The sequence below is a fragment of the Sapajus apella genome, unplaced genomic scaffold (assembly GCF_009761245.1).
Source record: "Sapajus apella isolate SASKATOON/1434 unplaced genomic scaffold, GSC_monkey_1.0 scaffold63, whole genome shotgun sequence".
NCBI classification, from domain to species: Eukaryota; Metazoa; Chordata; class Mammalia; order Primates; family Cebidae; genus Sapajus; species Sapajus apella.
In genome coordinates this window covers 11,552,641-11,579,924 of record NW_022437003.1, presented here as the reverse complement: position 1 = coordinate 11,579,924, position 27,284 = coordinate 11,552,641, and the positions used below count along the sequence as shown (strand labels likewise).

The following is a 27,284-nucleotide window of genomic DNA, read 5'->3' as shown; positions in this document are numbered from 1 at the left end:
GGCAACAGAGCAAAACTCTGTCTCAAAAAAAAAAAAAAAAAGAAGCATGCTGACTAAAGAATCACCCATTCTGTTTTTTGTTAAGGAACCAAAGTGATTTTCATCTTCTAAGTTATGACCATCTGTGTGGTTCTGCTCCACTGGCTGATGCTTCAAGAAAACAGTTTTCAGGCATTGGTGACACTCCATGGTAGAGGCCCACCAGTTGTTGACCGTAGACTAAACCCACTCCACTGCCTGTCTTTGTCAATAAAGCTTTATTGGAACACAGTCACAGTCATTCATTTACCTACTTTCTGTGGCTGCTTACACACCATAATGGCAGAGGTGAGTAGCTGCAACAGAAACTGTATGACCCACGAAGCCGAAAGTATTTACTATCTGGCCCTTTGAAGAAGAAAGAGATGACACGCTTAAGGACCTAGACTGAGGACATTAGAGAATGTTGCCTTGCTGTCAGAGTGTTGGTCCTAGATCTATTGAGAGAGTGCATGTGCCCAAAATATCTCCATTAGAGAAAGAAGCTATATTTATAGAGTTTTTCTTTGTGCTCATTACTCTAATCATCAAAATGATCCCATTTACCTTTACTTCTTAGTCCAGATCTGTCTGTGAAACATCGTATAGCCTATGGATTATGCTGGGATTATGGTCCAGTTTTTCAAACTTGATTTATTACCTGAGCAATTAGAAAAGCTACTTCAAGGACAGCCAGGTATCATTGAAGGCAGCTCAGCTCAGCTTAGCTGCCGGCCAGCTAAGAAGGGGATGGTTGTGCAGACAGACTGAGAGAGGGAATCCATGTAAGCAGAAAATGTGTGTTGTCCTTAAGAAAGAAAGGCCACAACCACACCAGGCAGGCTTAGCTTGAAAATAAATATCAGCAGGTGTGAGGAGTATGTTCCTGTTTTTGCAGCTGCAGCTAGATTCCAAGTCCTGCAGGAAAAGGTGAAGGCTGGGAGGAGAGTCGCCAGTGAGTAAGAGCCAGATGCTAAAACATGACTCCTTGGGCACAAGAAAGGCCTAGGCTCAAGACAGGTAGTGCACAAATGGAGTGCCACACAGATAGGAAGAGATGTGGCAAGAGCTCCAGCAAATTGCAGAACCGTAGAATATGCTTGGGAGGTGTGTAATGCTATGGTAAAGACAGGCTGACAAATTCTCTACACACTTATTGTATGAAGAAAATATATTTATTTTACACATTTAAACATACACACACACACACACACACAATCTTCTGATCAGTGAAAGGAGCTACTGACAGTGGTCCCTGTTCATTGTCCACATGCCTCTCCTTTGAGTGGCAGCTGGCTGAGAAGGGCAGCTTTCAGGTCCCTGAGTGGCCATGAGTCCCTGTCTGCTCTGTGTATGATTCTGCCTGCCAGGCACGCCCAGCCTCCTAGTGACCTCCTGTTAGAGACACATCAGGTGGGATGCTGATCATAGGTGGGCACTCTCCTGGAAGGAGGAGATGGCTTCTCTGATGGAGGGGAATGTTACGCCATCAGCCATCTCCCTCAGGATGGAGGTGGGTGTTTCTTTTCACTGCAGGAGTTGGTTTGGCTGGTGCTCCCTGAGAGGGACATTACTGTCACAGGTGCAGGGCTGCAGATGGGATCTGCCCAGGTTCTCCCTGGCCTCCAGCTGGGGCATTTCAGCATCAAGAAACTGCCTGCCCATGTGCTGGGGGTGCTGCGGTCTCTCTTGCCTGTCTGGGCTTGTATGGGGAAGGGTGGAAATGTATATATGGGGCATGTGTGTGCTGAGTATATTTGATGTGAACAGAATGTGAGAAAACAAAACAAGAAACCCTAAGTAAGGGAAGAGAACAGGGCCTAATGTGTTCCAGGCTGAGATCTAACAGTGCTGTAGCAGATAAGAGCTCTAAATTCAGACTCTCCTTGAGTCTCCTATTTGAAAGCAGTTGTCCCCACTTTCAATGGTTTGCTGAAGCCATTGAGTACATTAGCTGAAGAATTAGTGAAAATCAGGGACTGGGAGGCTGAAGCAGGAGGTTTGCTTGAGGCCAGGAGTTCAAGACCATCCTGAGCAAAATAGCAAGACCCCCATCGCTACAAAAATTAAAAAATTAGCTAGGCATAGTGGCACACATCTATAGTCCCAGCTACTTGGGAGGCTGAAGTGGGAGGATCACTCGAGCTCAGCAGTTTGAGGCTGCGGTGAGCTGTGATTGCACTACTGCACTCCAGCCTGAACAACAGAGCAAGACCCTGCCTCTAAAAAAAAGAAAGAAAAGCCCAGGCACAGTGAATTATGCCTATAATCCCAGCACTTCGGGAGGCTGAGGTGGGAGAGTTTGATTGCCTGAGCCCAGGAGTTTGAGACCAGCCTGAGCAACATGGCAATAACCCTGTCTTTACAAAAAATAGAAAAAAAATTAGCCAGGTACTTGGGAGGCAGAGGTTGCAGTGAGCCAAGATTGTGCCACTGTAATCCAGCCTGGGCAACAGAGTGAGATCCTTTCTCAAAAAAAAAAAAAAAAAGAAAGAAAGAAAGAAAAAGAAAAGAAAAAAGTCTAAAAAAGAAAAGGATAAAGTCTATTTGAAACTTCCATTTACTCTCCAGTTCCCCTTCTTTTCCTTATTTCCCTTTCCCATATAGATAGATTCTTTCCCAGATAAATAACTCAACCCATTATTTTCATCATTCAACTTCCATCTATCCTGATCTCATTATAATTAACCAATTTTCAAAGAATGCAAAAATACAAATCTAGACTGGTTAGACATTCCTCAAATCTGCTTTGCTCCTGTAAAAACAAAAAGTCTCGGGGGAGTTGAGGGGGGGTCTGTTTGTTGTTGCATTACATCTACAGGAAAATCTATTTTGTGAAAGAGTTTCGGGCTATAGGAAAATCCTGAGAGATTAATGAGAGTGTCTGTATTCATACCATTCCTTTGGGCTACAAGGCTATTGGCCTAAAACTGAAGCTTTATGTTTAAATTTATGGACCATGAGTCAGGAAAGAGTAGGTAAAATAAGACTTTATTAAAGGAGAATTATAGAAAACTTAGCAACATAACGCATCCAAAACCTCCCTCCACTTGAGCATCTGAGACTCTTTGGGGTTTTTGTTTCCAGGCTTCTAAATAGCTTGAGATCTTATCTGAACTTGAGTTGTTATTGTTTCCAGAAACAGAAGCTCAGAAGAGACTTGGGAGACAGCTGTAAGGAAAATAGCTGTAGCCCCATTGAAGGAGGAGGGAAAGGATGGGGATTCCTGCCACCCATCTCCTAGCTTCTTCCCCACCCTCTACCCTCACCCATCTCCTTAGGAAGTGTGATGGCCCCGGATGAGAGATTGGCCCTTTGGGGTGACATTCAAGGATGGTGGCTCACACCTATAATCCCAGTACTATTGGAGGCCGAGGCAGGCAGATCATGAGGTCAGGAGTTCAAGACCATCCTGGCCAACATGGTGAAACCCCATCTCTACTAAAAATACAAAAATTAGCTTGGCATGGTGGTGCACACCTGTAGTCCCAGCTACTTCGGAGGCTGAGGCAGGAGAATTGCTTGAACCCAGGAGATGGAGGTTGCAGTGAGCCAAGATCATACCACTGCACTCCAGCCTGGCAACAGAGTGAGATTCTGTCTCAAAAAACAAAAACAAAAAGCTGCACATGTTCTTCAGCTCCTAGGAGGAATCCAGCAGATGTTGTAGTCAGAGAAAGACATGGAAGGAGGCATATTGTTGCCTATTTTTACCTTTTCATTCCTTGCCCTCAGCCTGGGCAACAGCGCAAGACTCCAACTTAAAAATAGATTAAAAAAAAAATTAAAAAAAAAAAAACCAACTGAGGTATTCCAGAAATAGTTGGGATAATTTGCAAACATTAGAGGTTATGTGTTTCTGTGACATGGAAAATTGTTATTTGTAAGTCATCTGAATTTTTTTGACTTAGTTCTCTTAGTTGGAGTATTGGGCCCAGTGTAACTCTCTACCCTTAAAGAGAAATGGTGCAAAGATAATCTAATCTGATTGCCATATCTGTCACTGTTCATCACCAAGATTGATATGGTTATATGACTATCAAAGCAAGTGTCTCCTTCCTCTTTGGATAGCCTCAGTGTCTCAAATCTGAATACCTTCATCAGAAAGGAAGATTTTCTCTATCATGATCTTCCTGTCAAGGTTCCACCAGGAAACAGATGATTCCTAATTATGATGATCTGAGGAGGGTTTATTTACAACAGAACTAACTGTAAAGGTGTGGGCAGGCTTCAGAATCCTCAACACAGAGCTCCAGGCTGACTTTGGCAACCAACTAGAGTTGACAAATGAACTGTACCTGTTTGTCAGTGTGACTTATGGAGATTACTATTTGTTGCATCTTCCATAAGAACCAAGAAAGCAACAGACTACTTATCCATTTTTATATGAAGAAATTATAGATAGTCAGGAAATTCTCATATGCAACAGGTTAAGAGAGGACATAAATTCTGAACTGAGAAAGACCCACCTCTTAGTTCCCCAAGGCAGGAAACCAACACATCTCTGTATTAGTCCATTCTTGCACTGCTGTAAAGAAATACTGTAGACTGGGTAATTTATAAAGAAAAGAGGTTTAATTGGCTTCTGATTCTGCAGGCTGTACAGGAAGCATAGTGGCTTCTGCTTCTGGGGAGGCCTCAGAAAGCTTCTAATCATGGCAGAAAACAAAGTGGGTGCAAGATGTCATACATGCCAGGAGCAGGAGCAAGAGGCAGTCAGGGGGAGATGCTATAAACTTTTAAACAACCAGATCTCATGAGAACTCATTCGCTGTTAAGAAGAACAGCTTCAAGGGGATGGTGCTAACCCATTCATGAGAAACTGCACCCATCATCCAGTTACCTCCCACCAGGTCCCACCTCCAACACTGGGTATTACAATTGAACATGAGATTTGGGTAGGGACACAGATCCAAACCATATCATTCTGTCCCCGGCCCCTTCCAAATCTCATGTCTTTCTCATATTGAAAAATAAAATCAGGCCTTCCAATCAATCCCCAGTCTTCACGCATTCCAACATTAACTCAAAAGTTTCATCTGAGACAAGGCTAGTCCCTTCTGCCTATAAGCCTGTAAAATCAAAAACAAGTTAGTTATTTCTAAGATACAATGAGGACATAGGCATTGGGTAGATACTCCCATTTCAAAAGGGAGACATCAGCCAAAAGAAAGGGGCTCCAGGCCCTGTATAAGTCCTAAACCCAGCAGGGCAGTCATTAAATCTTAATGTTCCAATATAATCTCTATGTCCCACATCCCAGCCACACTGGTATGAACAGTGGGCTCTCAAAGCCTTGGGCAACACTGCCTCTGTGGCTCTGCCGGGTCTAGTCCCCAGAGCTGCTTTCATGGACTGGCATTGAGTGCCTGCAGCTTTTCTAGGCAGAGAGTGCAAGCTGCCAGTGGATATTCTAGGGCCTAGAGGACAGTGGCCCTCTTCTCACAGCTCCACTAGGCAGTGCCCCACTGAGGACTCTGGGGGGGTTCCAACCCCATATTTTCCCTCTGCGCTGCCCTAGTAGAGGTTCTCCATGAGGGTTCTGCCCCTGCAGAAGGATTCTGACAGGACATCCAGAGTTTTCCATACATCCTTTAAAGTCTAGGCCTCAACTCTTTTTTTCTTTTAATTTATTTATTTTACTTTAGGTGCATACTATATCTGGCATTTCTCCCCATGTTATGCCTCCCCACCCTCCACTCAATCCCCACCCCCCACTGTCTCTTCCCTACCCCCGCAACTGCCCCCAGTATGTGATGCTCCTCTCCCTGAGTCCACGTGTTCTCGTTGTTCAACACCTATGTATGAGTGAGAAAATATGGTGTTTGGCTTTCTGTTCTTGTGTCAGTTTGCTGAGAATGATGGTTTCCAGATTCATCTAAATCCCTACAAAGGACATGAACTCGTCGTTCTTTATGGCTATGAAATATTCCAAGTATTCCCCATTTTCTTTGTCCAGTCTATCATTGATGGGCATTTGGATTGATTCCAGTTCTTTGCTATTGTACACAGGGCTGCAATGAACATACATGTGCATGTGTCTTTATAATAGAACGATTTATGGTTCTTTGGGTATATACCTAGTAATGGGATTGCTGGGTCAAATGGAATTTCTATTTCTAGATCCTTGAGAAATCACCACACCATCTTTCATAATGGTTGAACTAATGTACACTCCCACCAACTGTGTAAGAGTGTTCCTATTTCTCCACATCCTCTCCAGCATCTGTTGTCTCCAGATTTTTTAATGATCGCCATTCTAACTGGCGTGAGATGATATCTCAGTGTGATTTTGATTTGCATTTCTCTAATGACCAGTGACGATGAGGATTTTTTCATATGTTCCTTGGCCTCATATATGTCTTCTTTTGAAAAGTGTCTGTTCATATCCTTCGCTCACTTTTGAATGGGGTTTTTTGGTGTTTTTCTTGTATATCTGTTTTAGTTCTTCATAGATTCTGGATATTAGCCCTTTGTCAGATGGGTAGACTGCAAAAATTTTTTCCCATTCTGTTGGTTGCTGTTTCACTATAATGATGGTTTCTTTTGCTGTACAGAAGCTCTGGAGTTTAATTAGATCCCATTTGTCTGTCTTGGCTTTTACTGCCATTGCTTTTGGTGTTTTAGTCATGAAGTCCTTGCCTATGCCTATGTCCTGAATGGTTTTGCCTACATTTTCTTCTAGTGTTTTTATGGTGTTAGGTTTTATGTTTAAATCTTTAATCCATCTGGAGTTAATTTTAGTGTAAGGTGACAGGTAGGGGTCCAGTTTCTGCCTTCTACACTTTGCTAGCCGGTTTTCCCAATACCATTTATTAAACATGGAGTCCTTTCCCCATTGCTTGTTTTTGTCGGGTTTGTCAAAGATCACATGGTTGTAGATGTGTGGTATTGCTTCTGGGATCTGTGTTCTGTTCCATTGGTCTATGTCTCTGTTTTGGTACCGGTACCATGCTGTTGTCATTACTGTAGCCTTGTAGTATAGTTTGAAGTCCGGCTGTGTGATGCTTCCGGCCTTGTTCTTTTTACTTAGGATTGTCTTGGCTATGTGGGCTCTCTTGTGATTCCATATGAAGTTTAAAGTGGCTTTTCCCAGTTCTGTGAAGAAGGTCATTGATAGCTTGATGGGGATAGCGTTGAATCTACAGATTACTTTGGGCAGTATGGCCATTTTCACGATATTAATTCTTCCTAACCATGAGCGTGGAATGTTTTTCCATCTGTTTGGGTCCTCTCTTATTTCGTTGAGCAGTGGTTTGTAGTTCTCCTTGAAGAGGTCCTTTACATCCTTTGTTAGTTGTATTCCTAGGTATTTTATTCTCTTTGTAGCAATTGTGAATGGGAATTTGCTCTTGATTTGCTGTCTGTCTGTCTGTCTGTTATTGGTATATAGGAATGCTTGTGATTTCTGCACATTGATTTTGTATCCTGAGACTTTGCCGAAGTTGCTTATCAGTTTGAGAAGATTTTGGGCTGAGATGATGGGGTCTCCTAGATATACAATCATGTCGTCTGCAAATAGAGACAGTTTGACTTCCTCCTTTCCTATTGAATACCCTTTATTTCTTTTTCTTGCCTGATTGTTCTGGCTAGAACTTCCAATACTATATTGAATAGGAGTGGTGAGAGAGGGCATCCTTGTTTAGTGCCTGATTTCAAAGGGAATCTTCCAGCTTTTGCCCATTCAGTATGATATTGGCTGTAGGTTTGTCATATATAGCTTTTATCATTTTATGATATGTTCCATCAATACCTAGTTTATTGAGAGTTTTTAGCATGAAGGGCTGTTGAATTTTATTGAAGGCCTTCTCTGCATCTATTGAGATAATCCTGTGGTTTTTGTCTTTGGTTCCGTTTATGTGATGGATTACATTTATGGATTTGCATATGTTGAACCAGACTTGCATCCCCGGATGAAGCCTACTTAGTCGTGATGGATAAGCTTCTTGACGTGCTGTTGCAATCTGTTTGCCAGTATTTTATTGAAGATTTTTGCATTGATGTTCATCATGGATATTGGCCTGAAGTTTTCTTTTTTAGTTGAGTCTCTGCCTGGTTTTGGTATCAGGATGACGTTGGTCATAAAATGAGTTAGGGAGGATTCCCTCCTTTTGTATTGTTTGATACAGTTTCAGAAGGAAGGGAACCAGCTCCTCTTTGTACATCTGGTAGAAATTGGCTGTGAACCCATCTGGACCTGGACATGTTTGGTTGGTAGGCTATTGATTGCTGCCTCTACTTCAGCCCTTGTTATTGGTCTATTCAGGGTTTCAACTTCCTCCTGGTTTCATCTTGGTAGAGTACAAATGTCTAGGAATTTATCCATTTCTTCTTGGTTTATGTGAATAGAGCTGTTTGTAGTAATCTCTGAGGGTAGTTTGTATTTCTGTGGGATCGGTGGTGATATCCCCTTTATCTTTTTTTATTGCATCTATTTGATTCTTCTCCCTTTACTTTTTTATTAATCTGGCTGTCTATTTTGTTGATCTTTTCAAAAAACCAGCTCCTGGATTTATTGATTTTTTGAAGAGTTTTTTGTGTCTCTATCTCCTTCAGTTCTGCTCTGATCTTAGTTATTTCTTGTCTTCTGCTAGCTTTTGAGTTTTTTTGATCTTCCTCCTCTAGCTCTTTCAATTTTGATGTAGGGTGTCAATTTTAGATCTTTCCTCTCTTCTCTGGTGGGCATTTATTGCTATAAATTTCCCTCTCAACACTACTTTAAAGGTGCCCCAGAGATTCTGGTAAGTTCTGCCTTCATTCTGATTGGTTTCAAAGAACATCTTTATTTCCGCCTTCATTTCATTGTTTATCCAGTCAACACTCAGAAGCAAGTTGTTCAGTTTCGAAGTGGTTGTGCGGGTTTGAATGTGTTTCTTGATGCTGAGTTCTAGTCTGATTGTGCTGTGGTCTGATAAACTGTTATGATTTCCATTCTTTTGCATTTGCTGAGGAGTGATTTGCTTCCAATAATGTGGTCAATTTTAGAGTAAGTGCAATGTGGTGCTGAGAAAAAATGTATATTCTGTGGATTTGGGGTGGAGTGTTCTGTATATGTCTATTAGCTCAGCTTGGTCCAGCTCTGCATTCAAGTCCAGGATATCCTTGTTAATTTTCTGTCTCATTGATCTGTGTAATATTAACAGTGGAGTGCTGAAGTCTCCCACTATTACTGTGTGGGAGTCTAAATCTTGTTTTAGGCTGTTAAGAACTTGCTTTATGTATCTGGGTGCTCCTGTGTTGGGGGCATATATATTTAGGATAATTAGCTCTTCTGGTTGGATTGATCCCTTTACCATTATGCAGCGTCCTCCTTTGTCTCTTTTGATCTTTATTGGTTTGAGGTCCATTTTATCAGAGACTAGGATTGCAACCCCTGCTTTTTTTGTTCTCCATTTGCTTGGTAAATCTTCCATCCCTTTATTTTGGGTCTGTGTATGTCTTTGTATGTGAGATGGGTTTCCTGAATACAGCACACTGATGGGTTTTGACTTTTTATCCAGTTTGCCAGTTGTGTCTTTTGATTGGGGTATTTAGGCAGTTTACATTCAATGTTCATATTGTTATGTGTGAATTTGATTCTGCCATTTTGTTACTGGCTGGTTTTTTTTTCCGTTAGTTGACTCATTTTCTTCATTGCATTTTTGGTCTTTGCTAACTGGTTTGCTTTTGCAGTGACTGGTACTTCTTCCTTTCTGTGCTTAGTGCTTCTTTCAGGAGCTCTTGTAGGGCAGGTCTGGTGGTGACAAAATATCTCAGTAATTGCTTGTCCATAAAGGGTTTTATTTCTCCTTCACTTACGAAGCTTAGTTTGGCTGGATATGAGATTCTGGGTTGAAAGTTCTTTTCTTTAAAGATGTTGAATATTGGCCCCCACTCTCTTCTGGCTTGTAGGGTTTCTGCTGAGAGATCTGCTGTGAGTCTGACTGGCTTCCCTCTGTGGGTGACCTCACCTTTCTCTCTGGCTGCCCTTAGCATTTTTTCCTTCATTTCAACCCTGGTGAATCTGACAATTATGTGCCTGGGGTTGCTCTTCTTGAGGAATATCTTTGTGGAGTTCTCTGCATTTCTTGAATTTGAAGTTTGGACTGCCTTGCTAGGCTTGGGAATTTATCCTGGATAATGTCCTGGAGCGTGTTTTCCAGCTTGGATTCATTCTCCCCATCAAATTTGGGTATACCGATCAAGCGTAGATTAGGTGTTTTCACATAATCCCATATTTCTTGGAGGCTTTGTTCATTTCTTCTCACTCTTTTTTCTCTTGTCTTGACTTCTCTTTTTGTTTCATTGAGTTGATCTTCAATCTCTGATATCCTTTCTTCTGCTTGATCGATTTGGCTATTAAAACTTGTATATGCTTCACATAGTTCTCGTGCTGTGTTTTTCAACTCTGTCAAGTTGTTTATGTTCTTCTCTAAGCTGGTTATTCTAGTTAGCATTTCTTCTAACCTTTTTTCAAGGTTTTTGGTTTCTTTGCATTGAGTTAGAATGTGTTCCTTTAACTCAGAAAAGTTTGTTATTATCCACCTTCTGAAGCCTGTTTCCGTCAATTTGTCGCACTCCTTCTCGGTCCTGCTGTGATCCTGTGTTGTTGAGGAGTTGTGATCCCTTGAAGAAGAGGTGTTCTGGTCTTTGATGGTTTCATCTTTTTTGTGCTGTTTTTTTTCCCATCTTTGTGGATTTACCTGGCTGTGGTGTCAGGGAGCTGCTTGATGAGGTCGCTTGTCTGCCTGTAGAGGCGCTACTGGTTCCTAGGGACTCCTTCAGGTTACTAGGGAAGCTTCCTGTGCCTTTTTTGTTTATACTGGTAGATTAGGCTCACCTCTTCTGCTGACTTATAGGTACTACTGTGTTGTCAAGAATGCCGTTCCGTTGCTAGGTAGGCTTCATGTGCTTTTTGCTAAAACATATAGCCCAGTCCCATCCCTCTAGTGGTGGGTTGTGCTCTTCCTCCACTGGGCTGGATCATTCAGGGTTCAGCTGAGACCGTGGCACTGGCTGCGTAACCCACTAGAGTCAGAGCTTCGGCTCTCTGGGGTTTGTTGGGGAGGGTAGGGACCCATCCAGCCGCACCCGGCCATCTCCCTCTTTCAGCTTCCTCTCTCTCCAGTCATGGGGTAGGGGCCTGCCCAGGTGCTCCTGCTTACAGCTCCCTCTCTTTCCATGTGGGGGGAGGGGGCAATAGCTCAGTCAGCAGGCTCTTCCAGCTGCCTTTTGGGCTTATGTAGTTGGAGGCTGACACTTTGCCCATGCTATTTCTTTCCTTATTGCTCAATGACTTCCTTCTTTTCAGTAGAGTTAATAATGACAGCCCCTTTCAGGATATGCAGGCTGTCTCCAAATCTTCACATCTCCCTAACCTTACCTGCTTGCATGTCCACCTCGCTATTGAAGCAGCCTCCTTCAATCTTTTATGATAGCATCCAGAGCTGTTATTCTCAAACTTTAGCATGTACTTGCATCTCCTGGAGAGAGCTCGTAAAAACAGCACAGTTGGCCGTACCCCACTCCCAGACCTTCTGATTCAATAGCTCTGGAGCCCAGTAGTTTGCAGGTTAAAGAGCACCCAGGTGATGTTGATGCTGGGGACCACACTGTGAGAAGCACATACTTGGGATTCTTTACAATCGTCTGTGCAGGTTTGAAGTATCTGGGAAGCTTAAAAAAAATACAGCAGTGCTTAAGCTCTACTTTCATACATTCTGATTTTAATTGGTGAAGAATGTGGCCCAGGTTTAAGGTAACACGGGTTATTCTAACATGCTACATGACTAAGAACTACTGACATAGAAACCATGGGAAACAGCAGAGATCAGGAAAATCGACACAATGCTGTAGGAAGAGGACCAACGATGGGCTTGAAGTTGTGACTTCAGTGGGGTTTTTTGTTCCCACTAGTCTATGAAGCATGATGATTAACAGTGGTGTCAGTGCACCAGTTGTGCCTCAATCTCAGTCTTTTCCCTTGATCCGATTATATTCAGCTACTGAAGATTCTGACAGAGGGTTATTTAAAAAACATTTTGTGTTCCTAGAAGGAGTGTTAGTTTTTTACCAAAGGTACCCAGGAGAGCTCTTTATTGGAAAGGAGCAGGGAAAAGCAAAGGCTAAATTGTAGTTTTTAAGGTGTGAGGAGAGGCTAATAGCAAAAGATAAAACATAGTATATATTTGATGGCAGAATTTTTTAAATCATCTGTGCCTGATCACTCTTGCTGATGCTTTTATATGTAGCTCTAACTGAAGGCCTAGCCCAATTTCTGGCATACAGTACATGCTTGGATGGTTGGATGAGTTGAGCTAAAGATGACCAGGTCTCCTCACTCACTGTAAAGCGGTCGAGTATTGGACATTTATCTTTTCTTCTGTATCCCTTAGCTTTCTGGCATCCCATTGTTTTGGCACTCATTTTGATTGATTGTTCATGTAAGAAATAGCCTTGCTGAAATACACACAGTCCCATCATTACTCCGAAAGTGATTTCCACTCAACATGACCAGCAATATTACAATACTTTTTCGGGTTATTATCTCACAGTGTCTCATCTTAGCCACAGGCCACCACACTGGGGCCATAGCCTCCAGAGAATAAAGCCAAAAATATTCTCTTAAGTGTAACCAGTGTATCTATTTCAGTTAAGAGACCTTTTCCAAGTTACCAAAAATAGTATTTCATGCTTTGTACTTGTCTTTCTGTCAATGATTTTCAAATTCCTGTCATTCCTAAGCTAGGAACAGTTGGCCTGGATCGAGGAGAGAGCAGAGAGGGGAAGATGGACTGGGACCCCCAGCCCCACATCCTGGCCTGCCTGTGGCACTCACCGGAAGGTCCCTTGAGCACATGACATCCCCTCACCCCTCCACGCCCAATTGGTTAACTTCATTAACTATCTTAATTTCTGTTATAACAACTCAGATACTTTTTCAAAGTAAAATCATCCTGACGTGGGGTTCATGTCCAATAATCCTCATAATACTGAAAGTGTTCACTATGCAGGCTGTCAACTGTCTTACTGTTTTGTTTTTTAATGGATTTGATGCCTAGTAATACACACAGTCCCATCATTACTCCAAAAGTGATTTCCACTCAACATGACCAGCAATATTACAATACTTTTTCGGGTTATTATCTCACAGTGTCTCATCTTAGCCACAGGCCACCACACTGGGGCCATAGCCTCCAGAGAATAAAGCCAAAAATATTCTCTTAAGCGTAACCAGTGTATCTATTTCAGTTAAGAGACCTTTTCCAAGTTACCAAAAATAGTATTTCATGCTTTGTACTTGTTTTTAAAAGGGACTTTCACATCTAATTCTCCTTTTATACCCTTGACGGGCCTGCACAGCAGGCAGACTAGATGTCATTATGACCATTTGTCATATAGTAAAATTGGGCGTGGAGGGGTGAGGGGATGTCATGTGCTCAAGGGACCTTCCGGTGAGTGCCACAGGCAGGCCAGGATGTGGGGCTGGGGGTCCCAGTCCATCTTCCCCTCTCTGCTCTCTCCTCGATCCAGGCCAACTGTTCCTAGCTTAGGAATGACAGGAATTTGAAAATCATTGACAGAAAATCCTGGAAAGAGCTGGATATGTGGATCAATAGTATTAAGAGTTGTTCTGCTCAGTTTGCAGAGAGAAAAGGTCATAGTACTGAGGAATAAAATCAAAACTTCTATTCAGCCCTCCCAGCAGTCCCTCTTCTGCGGCAGGAATGCCCCAGCCTTCTCATTTATCCCATGGGCACAACTCCAGGGGTGAGAGCCTATTAATTTCTTTAACATAAAAAAGTTGAATGAGCCCCTATTACGTGTCAGCTGCTATACTAAGTACTAGGAACACAGAGATAAATAAGATGTAATTTGTGTTTTTGAAGCATTCATAGTCCAGGTGAGAAGATCTTGATGTATACAAGTATCATCAATGTAATGGATAAGGCCATCGTCAAGATGGGGAACTCTGAAGACAGAACTACCACCTGGTAGAATCAGAGGAGGCATCTCATCTTCCCTACACCGTGAATGTGCTGCTGGGTTGTCCTACTGTGCATAAGGGAGGGAAGGTCAGTGAGGCATTGCGGCCATGTTGCACTGACTTGCAGGGTGTGGTGTGGAGTGAGTTCAAGTGTTATTCTTCGTGCAACATCAGGCCACGGAAGCCTGTTAACAGAGGAGTAAAAACAACCTAGCTATGTCCTCTCTACCTCCCAATGTCTCCTCTGCCCCTTCTTAGCACTAAAATACTAGGAAGTTTGACCAGGACTGGCAGTTAAAGTATTGTCTTTGCTCCATCATACACAGATGAAAAGGCTGAGGCTTAGAGAGGAATGCCAGCTCATTCAAGATCTCACACTTGCTCGACAGTAGGCTGACCCAAGCTGGTCCCTGGCATGCATCATACTGCCCAAAGCCACTCTGAAGGAGAGGGCACCCCTGGGCTTTTATCACACCTGAGATCTGCAAAGGAGCAGGAACTAGGAAATATGAAGAGGAAAATATGAGACTCTTAGTCAAAGGTATCATATAATAGAGAACGGTTTAGTAAAATGAGAGCTCTAAAAGGCCACTGGATTAGACAATTAAATCACCGACTTAAAGGGTCCTGAATGAATTAATTCATCTTCCATCAGACCTTATCAAGAACCGATTCAGTAGAGCAGGGTTTCTCAACCTCAGCACTGTTGATGCTTTGGATTGGATGATCTTTGCGGTGGGGGCTGTCCCGTGCATTGGAGGATGTTTTGCGGCACCCTGGCCTCTACCCTACTAGATGCCAATAGCACCCCCTCAATCGCAACAACCAAAAATAACTTCAGACACTACCAAATACACCCTAGGAGGCAAAATCACCCCTGCTAAGAACCAGCCCGTAGAGCTGTGTGAACAGAAGCCAGACTGGAGGATTATTGAGGCCTCTATCCTGGGACTACCCTTTCAAGAGGTCTGGCAGTCAAGAGCAGACCTGTGAGAGGGGTGAGCTGGAGGAAGAGGCTAGCGAAGGACAGTTTTGTTCATTTTTTGTTGTTTTAATGAGTTTTATTTCTAATGGAGAATACATTTGTTTGCCCTAAGAAAAGAACCAAGAAAGTGGTAAAGGTTAAAGGTAAGGGAAAGCCACGGAGTAGCAACCATTTAATTATTTCACAAACATTAAGCGTCTCCAGTTACCACACTCTGTGCCAAGCTCTGCAGATGTCATGGTGAACAAGTGAGAGGATCCTTGTTCAAAAAAATATAGAAAAGTTTGAAATGGCAACAGAGCATTAAACCCCAAGCACAAAGCCCTTCCGTGCAGGATTGGGGTGTGGGGCTGTTCTGTGCACCTGTTCAGATCTTATGCACAGGAAGCCATTCCTAGTTGTGAGTGAGGGAGAGGTGGCCCTGGCCTCACAGAGTGTAAGCCTTGGAGTCTGGTGAACAGGACAGGCAATAAAAGGAAGTATAACAAGCACTGGGGTATGGGACATGCAGGAATATTGCTGCACACTACAACACACCTAACCCAAGAGATTAGCAGACAGAGGAAGTGATACTGAAGCTTTAAGCTGTAATGTTAGGGATTACTGTCAGCCAGACAAAGAGGAAGAGAAAGAATGGTAATGCTGTGAGGAAGGGCATGCAAATTTGGAAGGATCCAAGAAGAGATGGTTCTGTGTGAAGGACAGGACGGGGAGATCTTGACAGGTAGCCAGAAAATGAAGAATCTTCCAGAACATGGAGTGTTTTGACTCTGTCCTCTGAGCACAGTAATGGCTTGCTTTTCAAGCAGAGAGTGGTGTGATCAGATCAGTCTTTTAGAAAGATCATTGTGTCTGGGCTAGAGGAAAGGACCAGAGTGTGATAGGCTGGCAGCAATTGGGAGAGATGCTGATGGACTGCTTTCCCAAGGTGGTGGTGTATGGAATGAGAGACGGCTTGGGTGTAGGACTCTTGGCAGTTGATTGGCCATCAAGAGTGAAGTTTAGATAGGATGATTCCCAGTCTCACAGCCTAGGCATCTTACTGGGACCCCATGCAAGACTGCTTGGAGAGGAAGATATATGAGGGAAGAAGATGAATTAATTCATTTGGGACCCTTTAAGTCTCATAGGCCACAGGAGTGTGAGACAGAAGGTGGAAAGGTGGTCAGGAACTCAAAAATAGGACTGGAGGTTTAGATTTTGGAATCATCAGTATATTGATGCTATTGGAAGTCATGAATGTTGATGAGATCATCCAAGGAGCATGTGTGGCATCTGAACTGGTGGGATCTGGGTTAGCTACTAAATGAGCATCTAATATGCTCTCTATGCTCTCTTAGAAACTGGGGATATAGTAACAACCGAGGCCAGACAGAAATGCCCCAATCCTTACGGAACTCACAGGTTCTCGGGAGGAACTTTCCAAAGGATATAGAGGGGGTAGAATTCAGCACTTCTCCCTTTCCCTTGGTCCCACCATGCCCATCTATACTTGTTCAGTCTCCCATCTAGGCTACCTGTTAGAAAACCCCATCTCCTCCTACTTTTGGAGAGAGGACCTTATTTTCTGTCATTTTCCACGAGGTCTTTTGCATTTTCTCTTTCCATGTGTCTGAAAATGCAGTTACCTCCCTCTGGTGCTGAGATGCATAAAACCCAACTTAAATTCTGTTTTATCCTTGTCCTGAAATGCAGATACAGCTTCAAAGATCCAGACTTTAAAATCAGGGCCCTCAAAATAATAAGCAGTTGTAAATGCTAATGAAAGCTGTGACCTTGGTGTTCCGGAACCGGCAGAAAGCCATTAGCTCTGTGCAGCAGAACTAACCTCTGCTGGCCTCAAAAGTCAGACCAGCAAAACCTACAAGGGTTTTGTCACTTCTCTAGGGAAATGCTGTAATGTGCAAAGACAATGCTGCCCGCTCTGCATACATTTAAGGCATCTTGCTGCTGCATTCTCTACCAGTCTTCTTTTTCCAAGGTCAAAACTGGTATCCTTTGTTTTGGACTTTTATTGTTTTCGTCAGTCTGTCTATGAAAAAAGAAAGCTTCCATTTATTTGATTATTTCTTATGGTCAGCAGTAGAGACAGCATTGTTCAGACTGAAAAAGAGGCAAGATCCAATCTTAAATTTTTAAAGAAAATAGAAAACTCACATATGGCAGTTGATGGCATGTGGCATTTAAACAGGAACCCAGAGACTTTTCAGTTCACCATAAATGGAGAATTATTTAGCCATAGTGCATGGGAAAGAAAAAATTATTTGAGGCATGGAAACCATTTTGCTGCTCAGAGATATGTTATAAACCAGGGTCACATATATATTAGCAAAGTTACTTAAGATCACTTGAAAGTACATTAAACATTTAATTTTGGATGATTCATTTTATATAAAAATGTATCTCCAAAAATCATTGCCTGTGACACCTAGGATTACATATAGATGTATAGTCAGGATTTTTTTTTTCAATTTAATGTCAGTTTTAATCAGATACAATGAGTTAAATCTACTGGCAAGGTGGGAACAAGGGAGATGCAGTATATTCAGAAGGCATCTTTGTTGGCGTTGCTTACATTGAGCATGCTACTGCAACACATCTTAACTTTGATTCTTGGAGTTATCAGCTCCCTGGGATGACTCATACAAGTGACCACGTCACTGTGCTCTGCTGCCCTGCTTTCTATTAACCAATACTTAGTAGATGCACCAGGTAGATCGATCATAAAATGAGCTGAGCAGATGGCTGCTTTATTGATGAAGATGGCAAGATGCCCTGGGTGTCCCCCAAAAACTCTGATGACTAGAATTCCAAAGCTGGAGCTTTATGCCTTGGGTTCGTGAATTTGTCTCTGTTCAAGAACAAATCTCCCAATGAAAGGTAATATTTTAAGCTAAAATAACTCATCTTCAGTATAGCTCAACTTGAAAGAATAAGCAAAAGCTACCAATTGGTAACTCCTTTATAATTCCAGTACTGAACACTGCACATCTACATGCAACCCACTCTGTCCTGCTTCCCCATTGTCCCGGTAAAGAGCTGTTCCTCTTCCACTCAAAAATAAAGCCACCTCTGTCCCTTGGATCCCAAGCCCTCCTGCCTTCTCAAGATGTGGTGAGTGTCATGTTGGGGTGACCACCTGTGACCTCAATCATGTCGGGGTCACCACCTGAGACATCAGTCACCACCTGCAGAGGTCTGGCCTGCAAACGCTGACTCAACAACAGATGAATAAATGCACTCTACTCTCACACCCATTTCAGTGATGAAAGTGGGTTAGGGATGCTTGTTGGCCACTTTCAGAGGGCGCATGCAGCCAATCAACCAAGACCCCCTGTCCCATCTTCACATTTATTCAGTAAAGATTTCATAACAGAGGTTCTAAGTCAACACACTTGTGGATAATTAAGATGGTTAAAAGAATGGTTTTACAAATGATAAAAGCTTTAGGTTCCAGAGCCCAGAATAAACACCATTAATGTGTAGTTCTCCCTTTGACCTCCCCCTGAGAGGACCATCCTGCACAAAGTTTACATGAGTAAACAGTTAGAGACAAAGGAATATGGAGTAAACAGACTTAACTGGGTAAGCCTCTTGCCATCTCTATCTTCTTCCTATGCTGAGGTAACTGGGATTATCACCCCCCACCACCTAATCTGGATTCTTTTCCATTAAGCATGCCCCATTTTCTTCCATTAAAAAATAAAATTTGGGCCAGGCACAGTGACTCATGCTGTAATTCCAGCACTTTGGGAGGCCAGGGGTGTGCAGATCACCTGAGGTCAGGAGTTCAAGACCAGCCTGACCACTATGGCGAAACCCCATCTCTACTAAAAATACAAAAATTAGCTGGGTGTAATTGGCACATGCCAATTACATGCCTGTAATCCCAGCTACTCAGGAGGCACATGCCTGTAATCCCAGCTACTCAGGAGGCTGAGGCCAGAGAATCACTTGAATCCAGGAGGTGGAGGTTGCAGTAAGCTGAGATCACACCACTGCACTCCAGCCTGGGCAACAGAGTGAGCCCTTGTCTGAGAAAAAATTACAATAAAATAAAATAAAATAAAATGTGTCCAGGTGTGGTAGCTCATAGCCATAATCTCAGCACTTTGAGAGGCCAAGGTGGGAGGACAGCTTGAACCAAGGAGTTTGAGACTGGCCTGGGCAACACAGAAATACCTCAACTCTACCAAAAATTAAAAATTAGCTAGGCATGGTGATGCATGCATATAATCTCAGCTCCTCAGGAGGCTGAGGTGAGAGGATCATTTGAGCCCAGGGAGTTGAGGCTGTAGTGAGCCAAGGTGGCCACAGCACTCCAGCTTGGGTGACCAGAGTGAGGCCCCATCTCTGAAAAATATAAACAATAAAATAAATCCAATTCCACCACAGCCTCCTTCACTTCTACTTCTCTCACCTCCTCCAAAGCCAGGCTTCACGGCCGAGGCCTCCATCCTCATTGCATCCATTTTCGCACCTCTGACCTCAGCCCTCTCCAATCTGGCTTCTCTTCCTGCCACCTCACTGAAGGGGCTCTAGGTATTTTCAGTAACAGCCTCCATGGTGCTAAACCTAGTGGGCATTTTTTCAGGCTTCGTCTAACCTTACAGTAGCACTCAGTACTTTTTTTTTCTTTTTTTTTTTTTGAGATGGAGTCTCGCTCTGTCGCCCAGGCTGGAGTGCAGTGGCGTGATTTCAGCTCACTGCAACCTCCACCTCCCGGATTCAAGCAATTCTCCTGCTTCAGCCTCCTGAGTAGCTGAAACGACAAGTGCATACCTCCACACCTGGCCAGCTTTTTTTTGTATTTTTAGTAGAGACAGCGTTTCACTGTGTTGCCCAGGCTGGTCTCAAACTCCTCAGCTTAGGCAATCCGCCCACCTCAGCCTCCCTAGGTGCTAGGATTACAGGTGTGAGCCACCGTGTCCTGCCAGCACTCAGCACCCTTTGTTGGCCATACCTGTCATCTGTTAACGAAAAGATTGACATAGAGGTCAAAGCAGATAGCACTTATTTGGGAAGCAAAGAATGGCAGTTGGGGTACACCAAGTCAGGGCAGCCCTAAAGAGTGCCCCATAACACAGGATGCAGGAGAGATTTTTTTTTAAATGGAGGACTGTCACAAAACACTTTTAAGTGATCTTCAGAAGTAGCTCATTGGCCAGGCAGAAATCCTAAATCACAAACCTGTTGTGATTGGTTATAATGAGAGTACTCTCAGCTGAGGTGTTGAAGGCCAGCAGATGCTGACTTCAGTTGTATAACTGAGTCTGTTGGAACATCCCCTGGTTTGACCTTCAGCAGGTGTGAGTGTAATCCTCTTGCAACCTTTGACTCCACTTCAGAAAGCCTTAGCATTAGTTACTATATTTTCTTTCCCATTACTTTGCTTCCATGATATGACATTTTAGTCCTTATCCTACCTCCAAGAACTGCCCCTCCTCAGAATCCACAGCAGGGTCATCTTCTAGTCCATGCACTCAATACTGGAATTCTGCAGGGTTCCATCCTAAGCCCTCTCCTCTTCATTCTCTACTCTCTCCATACTCATGACTTCAAATATTGTTTCCATTGCAGACTCGCTCACTGGCCTAGACCTCTCCTCTCCACTGAGCTAAATGTACCCTGCTGTCTACATGACAACTTCATGTGTCTCAGGAGCATTCTGACAACAGAGTAACAGATCCAAACTTAAATTCATGGTTTTCTTCCACTCTTCACAAACACGCTGGTCCTCTTGCGATGCCCCTGCCTCAGTGAACAGCATTCCCATCTATCTAGTTGCCTGAGTTAGAAAACCTTACTAAGGAGATCTTCTGTACACCTGCTTCTTCCTGTCCACTCATATGCCGTGTCTACATGACTTTCTAAGAGCTTGCACATCACCGCACAGCCTCACCCAAGCCTCCATCGTCTCCTACTAGCTATGCCAAGCTTCCCGAAGCCTCTCCTCAGGTTACCTCTGGCCTCCCCCAGTCCCTTCTCTGTATAACAACCAGCGTGATCTTTTTCTGTTGTAAGTCTGATCATTTCATTCGCGCCTCTCCTCTCACACTCTGAAACTTAAATTCTTCAGTGGCTTCACATTGCTCCTAGAAAAAGAAGATCAAAATCCTGGAAGCAGCTGTATTAGGCCGTTCTGCACTGCTATGAAGCAATACCTGAGACTGGGGAGTTTATAAAGAAAAGAGGTTTAATTGGCTCACTGTTCTGCAGGCTGTACAGGAAGCGTGACGCATCTGCTTCTGAGGAGGCCTCAGGAAGCTTCTAATCATGGTGGAAAACAAAGGGGAAGCAAGGGGTCTCACATGGGGGGTAGCAGGAGCAAGGGGGAAGTGTGCTACACACTTTTAAACAACCAGATCTCACGAGAATGCACTCACTCTCACTAGAAAAGCACCAAGGGGTTGGTGCTAAACTGTTCATGAGAAACCACCCCCATGATCCAATCACCTCCCACCAGGCTCCACCTGCAACACTGGGGATTACAGTTTGACATGTGATTTGGGTGGGGACACAGATCCAAATCATACCCACAGCATCTGGCCCCTGCCCTCCTTCCCACCATCCTCCTCCCCTTACTCTCTGCCCAGAGGGAGCATCCTTCTTCCATCCCTGAGCTCTGGGCACAGTGTCACTTCCTCCTGGAAGCCTATTTGGTCAGATCCAGGGATCCCTGCACCAAGCACCTCACCATGGAGGCCCTTACTCCAGCTACATTTTATACTTATTTCTGTGACTCTTTGATTAATGGGACCCCCCCATCCTCTTCCAATCTTCTCTATTCCAGAAGGGCAGAACTGGTTTTGCTCATCACTGTACTCTGGTACCTAATATAGAACCTGACACAGGGCTGGCACTAATAAGTAACTTGCTAAATGAATGAATGAGTTTACATTTGAATGTAGCTAAGTCTCTGGCACCGATTTCTAAAACAAGTCTTGACAGGAATGAGATAGAGCAAGAGTGATGACATAATTATAAGAATTCAAGAGGGGAAGACTCCAGGGAGCAGAGTCAAGGCAGAACCACAGACACTTTATCCCCTTCACAGTTTTGCCTTGTGCCCAGCCAGCCCCACTTCCATGCCACTGCTGAATGGTTTTTGTTTGCCTCGGCTCTTGATGTCCAACTGAGATGCTGCAAGAATGTACAGTCCCTTCTACATGGGCAGTGAAAGTCTAAGTCATGCGCAACTTGCTTATTGTTTTGAGGATATTTTATTACATTCCAGTCCTTGGAAACTGCTGATCCAGTTTTACCATGCACATTGTAATCACAGATGTGTACCTCTAGTCTGTGAGCCCCTTAATGTGCCTGGCCCTCTACGTGGCCCCTAGTTCATGTTGGGTAGATTGGCAGATGAAAGAAAGACTTAGGAAAACAAAAATTGGAATTCTTATCACTTGATGATCTCAGCCAGAGATCTCAAATGCAGAGTCCCTTGGGGTCCAGGAATTATCTGGAAAAAAAAAAAGGCAAGACAGATGTGAGTGTGCTCACCTGTATTATCTAAGTGAGGCCTGGGGACTGGGCTAATTGAACACACACTCTGTCTAAAGGCATTCAGGCTCAAAAAAAAAAGTGTAACCGGCCTGGTTCAGTGGCTCATGCCTGCAATTCTAGCACTTTGGGAGGTTGAGGCAGGTGGATCACCTGAGGTCAGGAGTTTGAGACCAGCCTGGCCAACATGGCAAAACCCCATGTCTACTAAAAATGCAAAAATTAGCTTGGCATGGTGGCATGCACCTGTAATCCCAGCTACTTAGGAGGCTGAGGCAGGAGAATCGCTTGAACCCAGGAGGTAGAGGTTGCAGTGAGCCAAGATGGTGCCACTGCATTCCAGCGTGGGTGACAGAGTGAGACGCCCATCTCAAAAAAGTGTAAGCTCTGAGCATGCCAAAGAGAACTGATAGAGTCAAATCCAGTGCACCAGGTGTCAGTTTGCAACTTCTTACTAGTAAAGTATCGTGATTATGGCAGACAAAATATTGACCACCCTGGCACAAGATGTCCACATCCTAATCCCCAAATCTACAAATATGTAACTTCCCAGAGCAAAGGAGACTTTACAATTGGAATTCAGTTAAACATCTTGACATAAAGATTAAATGAATTAAAATATGCACAGTGCTTAGAACCATACCCTTACATTATAGGCATTAAATTAGCTTTAGCTTATTAAATTATATTTATTATTTGCAGAGAAAAGAACATAGGCCTAGCAGGATCTGACACCCTGTCTGAGCTACACCGGTTCAGAGCTAGGACTAGAACCCAAACCTCCTAGCTCCTGAGCTACTTAGTGCTTTGTCATTACAGTGCCACCGTATCATTTTTCTCTCCAATCTCATTTTCATGGTCGAAACAACTAACTCTAGCACATGTCTTTCTGGAGGGCTCAGCTGCATTTTATAGCTATGATTAGTCTTGATGTTCTCAGTCCCTTTCCAGAGAAATGAAACAAACAGAGGACCTCATCTGGAATTAGGTGTGTTTGACTATAAAGCAGCCTGGTTAATAACAGAATTTTCTCTGATCAGAGTCTGGTCACTCAGTTTTGCCTCCTCGAAATATGACCACCCATTAAAGAAAAAAAAAAAAAAACCACCACAGAGCCAGTTGTCCTGTTCAGTAATGAAAACAATGGCTGGCACAGCCCGAGCTGATGAGGGAACATTGTAGTCTACAGACACTTTGCATAAGACTCCAAAACACTGGCCTGACCTCCAAGATGCAGGCGCCACCCACATTTACAAGGTTTTCTCAAAACATACTGCCCCCAAAGTTTAGCTTCATTGAAAGCCTGGGTATTACCAAACCATTCCATAAAAGTAGCTGTGCATCCCTTGTAAAAGAAGCAAGTATTTTTAGGGAAAATTAACTGGCAGGTGAGAAAGCTGTTAAGATCTTTCAAAGCAGAGTTGGTGAGCTGCATTCCAGACCTCTGACACTAGCTCACTCAGTTGTATAATCATCACTCTTCTCCCGCAGCGTGAGAATGCTATTTTAGAAAGGACTCAAAGAGGACCGCGTCCAAATTTAGACCCTCTAATGTTGTGAATTTCCAAACATCCAGCTGGCCCTTATCAGTGGGGATCAAAAATGTCTTAATGGGATCGCAAAGGAAGAAAACTTTGGCTGGGCTTGGTGGCTCATGCTTGTAATCCCAGCACTTTGGGAGCCTGAGGCAGGTGGATCACCTGAGGTCAGGAGTTCAAGACCAGCCTGGCCAACATGGTATAACACTGTCTCTACTAAAAACAAAAAATTAGCTGGGCATGGTGGTGGGTGCTTGTAATCCCAGCTACTTAGGGGGTTGAGGCAGGAGAATCGCTTGAACCTGGATGGCGAAGGTTGCAGTGAGCTGAGATCACACCACTGCACTCCAGCCTGGGCAACAAAAGCTAAACTCCTTCTCAAAAAAAAGAAAGAAACTTTTTTCACTCTACTCTCACACTTAACATGACACACTTCTGTGACCCTACACGCTTCTGTGTGAGGCAGTTCCCCACACACCAAGCAATCCTTCAGCAGACACCAACTGGGCGTCCTGTAATTCAATTTGATTCTGACCCTTTCTACTGGGATAGCATCAGATCATACAGGTTAAAGACTCAGTCCCACAGAACTGCCCCCACTTCAGATGCCAATACCAAGTCATAGGTTGTTACTTATGACCCACTAGCTGTAAATTGGGGCTCTCACAGCTCCCTCCTTGTGTTCAAATAAGTTGCCAAGACAGCTCACAGAACTCAGGGAAACACGTATTTTACCAGTTTCTTACAGAGGATACAGATGAACAGCCAGATGAAGAGAATGGGCAGGGCAAGGTACTGGGGGAGAGAGGCAGAGCTTCTGTGCACCCTCTGGGTGCCACCCTCCCTGCAGTGCCCCCCAGCCCCATGGTCAGCAACCTGGAAGCTCATCTAATCTTGTGGTTCAAGAGTTTCCACAGAACTTCACCTCCAGCCCCCACCCTCCCGCTTCCCAGCTGAAAGTCCAGGCTTCTAACCATGTGATCCTTCTGGTGGCCAGCCCCATCCTAAGTCACCAGATTAGCACAAACTCCAGTGTGATCCAAAGGGACTCATTCCAAGTAACACAATACACTCCTGAGACTCCAGAAATTCCAAGGATTTTGGGTGCTCTGTGATAGGAACTGGGTCAAAGACAAATATGTTTTTATTATACCACAGGGATGTTTTGAAAAGGAGTAATAGGAAAATGTTTTTATACTCTTAAAAATACTTGGGAATGCAATTTCCAACACTTTCAGGGTGCTATAGGTTTGACAGGCAGGTATGTGACCAAAACGCCTTTCTCTGGCACTGTATTAAGCCATTCTTGCATTAATATAAAGAAATACAGGTAATATATAAAGAAAATAGGTTTAATTGGCTCATGGTCCTGCAGGCTATATAGGCAGCATGGTCCTGGCATCTGCTTGACCTGTAGGGAGGCCTCAGGAAGCTTCCAATCATGGAGGAAGGTGAAGGATAAGAAGGCATATCACATGGCAAAGAGGTGCCACACACTTTTTTTTTTTTTTTTTTTTTTTGAGACAGTCTCCCTTTGTTGCCCAGGCTAGAGTGCAGTGGCACAATCTTGGCTCACTGCAACCTCCACCTCCCAGGCTCAAGTGATTCTCCTGCTTCAGCCTCCCAAGTGGCTGGGATTACAGGCAAGTACCACCATGCCCAGCTAATTTTTGTATTTTTAGTAGAGATGGGGTTTCGGCACATAGTTTTAAATAACCAGATCTCACAAGAACTCACTGTCAAGAAGACAGAACCAAGCCATGAGGGATCCCCATCCAAGCACCTTGCACCAGGTCCCACCCCCAGCAATGGGGATTACCATTCAACATGATATTTGGGCAGGGACAAATATCCAAACTATATGAGACATTGAAACCCATTCCCTATATAGGATATGTGGTGGTAACACTGGAATGTCGCAGAAGCAATTGATTCTGGCCCAGTGCAATAAAGAGAAATACAAAGGACAACAAGCTTTGAATTAAAAATATAGTCCTTTCTGGGAGATTGATTCCAGGACTCCCTTGGATACCAAAATCCAAGGATCCTCAAGTCCCTTATATAAAATGGCTTAGTATTTGCAAAAAACTGTGCATATCCTCCCATATCCTTTAAATCATCTCTAAATTACTTATAATATGTAATTTATAAAGAAGTTTAATTGGCTCATTGTTCTGCAGGCTATACAGCCTTGTATCTAATACAAGATAAATGCTGTATCAATAATCGTTCGACTGTTTTTTGTGTGTGTGTTGTTATTAATATTTTCCATCTATACTTGGTAGAACCCAAGGATGTGGAACGCATGGATACAGAGAACCAACTGTAGTTGTATTTGGAGACTTCATTCACTTGATATTTTCACTCTAGGATCTCTCTTCAGATTTCAGGATGTGAACATCTTGCCAGTTTCTAATTCCCAAGGAGGGACTGCAACTTCCACAACTGAGAGAGCTCCTCGCTACCCCTTAGATCCCCATAGAGGTCTCTGAGAAGCCTAAAATTCCCTCCACAATGATTTAGTCTCTGACACACTTCATCCCAATGAGTGAAGTGGAATGTTGGATAGTTGCAGGGTTGTTAAATAATTACCAAGAGCTTCAAAGGTATAGCTGTCTGTTCCTGCTCAGGCCCACTGAGTCCATGTCAGTCATTCCTGGGACCTAATACAGGCATTGTCCCCTCGGATGCCCTGGCTACTTCTGTCACAACATGCCACCCGCTGCCTGTCCCTGCCTCCACCCATGGCATCATCGCAGGCTCATGCCCTGGCTATGATGTATCACTTACGGTGGCTAAATTTCATGCCTGACCACAGGAGTGTCTTTTCTGTTCCTCTGTCACTCGTGTCTTCTAAGGCTCCAGAATAGAAGAGCGGACCAGAAGAAGAGCAGCTATTGTTCTTTGCAGACAGACACGCTCTCTCACATGTCCCCGTGGCCACAGGCCTCTTTATGTTCCCATTGGATCTGCACAGAAGAGGCAGAAGACAGGTTTTAGCCTCAAGGGGGAGAGAAGCAAGAGGCCACAGTCCCCAAGTTAGGAGGCCACAAGGAAAGAAAGGGACTTCTGTGAAGGAAAGAGTCACATCTAAGTTGCAGTCCACTTGCCTAGGGGCACTGGAGAAGCCAGGGCTGGGGAGGGGCCGCCGGAGGGAGGAGGGCGGGGGTCAGCGGCTGTGACATGACGCACATGCCTCTCCTGGGCTTGAAATTGAGGAACTGAGGAGGCGGTGGTGGGGAGAGTCAGTCTTTCAGAACACAGGATGGAA

At 43.8% G+C, this 27,284-nt stretch overlaps 1 protein-coding gene and 2 long non-coding RNA genes across 17 annotated transcripts in view; 2 read left to right on the top strand and 1 right to left on the bottom strand.

Annotated features, from left to right (window-relative positions):
• PHACTR1 (phosphatase and actin regulator 1) overlaps window positions 1–27,284 on the top strand; it is a 586,592-nt gene that overhangs the window by 541,127 nt on the left and 18,181 nt on the right. The window lies entirely within an intron of this gene.
• Window positions 13–22,666, top strand: LOC116529789. Its single transcript, XR_004259670.1, has 3 exons — window positions 13–1,176; window positions 10,523–10,526; window positions 22,642–22,666. It is a non-coding gene; the product is annotated as an uncharacterized LOC116529789 (long non-coding RNA).
• On the bottom strand, window positions 22,174–27,177 carry LOC116529787. The gene is made up of 2 exons (XR_004259668.1): window positions 26,804–27,177; window positions 22,174–22,434 (listed from the first exon to the last, which is right to left on the bottom strand). It is a non-coding gene; the product is annotated as an uncharacterized LOC116529787 (long non-coding RNA).